The sequence below is a fragment of the Oncorhynchus clarkii genome, unplaced genomic scaffold (assembly GCF_045791955.1).
Source record: "Oncorhynchus clarkii lewisi isolate Uvic-CL-2024 unplaced genomic scaffold, UVic_Ocla_1.0 unplaced_contig_2021_pilon_pilon, whole genome shotgun sequence".
Lineage (NCBI taxonomy): Eukaryota > Metazoa > Chordata > Actinopteri > Salmoniformes > Salmonidae > Oncorhynchus > Oncorhynchus clarkii.
In genome coordinates this window covers 1,646-3,599 of record NW_027260660.1, presented here as the reverse complement: position 1 = coordinate 3,599, position 1,954 = coordinate 1,646, and the positions used below count along the sequence as shown (strand labels likewise).

The 1,954-nt window shown below is 47.8% G+C and overlaps 1 non-coding gene and 1 pseudogene across 1 annotated transcript; both read right to left on the bottom strand.

Annotated features, from left to right (window-relative positions):
* Positions 1-867: 867 nt before the first annotated feature.
* On the bottom strand, positions 868-984 carry LOC139401680 (U5 spliceosomal RNA). The gene has a single exon (XR_011633108.1). It is a non-coding gene; the product is annotated as a U5 spliceosomal RNA (small nuclear RNA).
* Positions 985-1,475: 491 nt separating this feature from the next.
* LOC139401679 (U2 spliceosomal RNA) lies at positions 1,476-1,649 on the bottom strand (annotated as a pseudogene).
* Positions 1,650-1,954: the final 305 nt, after the last annotated feature.

Here is a 1,954-nt window from a genome sequence, read left to right as displayed (position 1 = left end):
ATTCCAAAAGCCAAGGGGATCTTTTCCTGTACCTTGCTGAGGAGATGCTGTCCAGGTACCTCCCCAGAAAGGCCCTCACCTCATCGTCCTTTACATGTGGGTTATACATTGTAACCGTCACCACTCTTAAATTACTCCTCGCCAGGCCTGTGACAACGTAGTGACACATCGGGCTTTCAGTCTCCAATTCTCTTGCCTTCCGCATCATTTCTTCGTATTTCTCCTCTGTATACAAAGTCACATCAAATGCCCTCTCCAAAGGATTATCCTGGAGGCATAACACTTCCTTAACCGTAAGCTTCAGCTGTCCCATCAGCAGCGTCCTGCCAAAGGCCTCCCTTACGATCGGCTCCCTCTCCTTCCCCTTCCATGCGAAACGTATGGTGTTGGCAAGTCCAGCCCAAGGGACCGACTTGTATGTTGCATCCCGTGCCATCTCCACCAGGTAAAAAGCACCCTCAAATAGCTCTTTCCAAAAAGGCAAAAACCAAAGTAACTTTCCAATAGACTGCCAGACAAAAATACCTGCCAAAACCTATCGCCTTCCTACCTTCGACCTTTTGACTCAGCGAGCTCTGGGGCACCTCGGTACCAAGCTTGATCTGAGCCAAAAGGCCGAGAAGCGATAACCCACAAATGGAACCCTGAAACCGCCGGACCCCCGGGGGTCTCGACAGACCTCAGCGGGTGGGTTGGCAAAAGCCAGCTCCTCTCTCCCTCCAACCCCCACTCAACCAACCAACCAACCAACCAACCACCGTTTCCCTGGCAACAAACAGGCAGGTGTTTTTTGGAAAAAGTCGCTAATGCGTCTTTAAGTCACTATCCTGGCCCATCTCTGTCAATTTCCCTTGAAACAAGATACCGGGCTCTGCAAGAAGCAAAGCCGCTCCAAAAATACGTTGAACTCGTAAGTGTTCCTCTCCACGGAAGTCTTTAGTAAAAGGCGAAAGGCTTGTGCGTAATGAAGAGAAACCAGAGTCATATGGAAGTCAAGAGGTCGGGGCCCGAGACACACTCTGTGCACTCTAGGCAGGGTTCCCGCGGGTGCTCCCGGAACCCACTCTTCCAAGTTTTCGAGGGCTGTCTGTGGATAAAAAGAAGGTCACAGACACAGAGGCACAGAGAGACAGAGAGAGAGAGAGAGAGAGAGAGAGAGAGAGAGAGAGAGAGAGAGAGAGAGAGAGAGAGAGAGAGAGAGAGAGAGAGAGAGAGAGAGAGAGAGAGAGAGAGAGAGAGAGAGAGAGAGAGACACACACACACACAATCCTGGCCCCAATTCTTTTTTTTTTTTTTTTTTTTTTTTTTTTTAAGTAAAATGGCGGGAAACGGGGGACCCCATTGAAGAGCGCTTCGCCTTTCTTTCAGTTTGAATGTTTCTTTCCTTCTCTTCTTCTGCTAGCTAGCCAGCTAGCTAGCTAGCCAGCTGTTTACAGAGCTTTGTGAATTTGCATTTTTCCTTGACTACGGAAGAAAAGTGTTGCACCGTTCCCGGAGGTACTGCAATACCGGGTCGATGCGTGGAGCGGACGGAGCAAGCCCCATTTCCGACTCCCTGTTCGAAAAATCCATTTAATATGTAGTCCCCCGATGGGGGACGTATCAGATATTAAACTGATAAGAACAGATTTTTTTTTTATATAAAATATTTTTATTACTTTCCAATAACCAAACAATAATCTTCCAAACTTCAGTCAACTTAAATATACAATCCCACCAAACTACAACTAATCATTCCAATACTAATTAATTTTAACCAACTCCCAAAAACAATAACCAATGACCTACAAGCTACCAATATACACCACCATATTACAGCAATTTCTCACCCAGTGCCCCCCTTCTCTATCTTGTCTGACTGTGACCTTACATCACTCCCATCTCCCACCATCCCCCCTCCCCTGAACACAGCAACAGCACCCGGCACATTCCCCACCCTCAGGTCCATCACCCC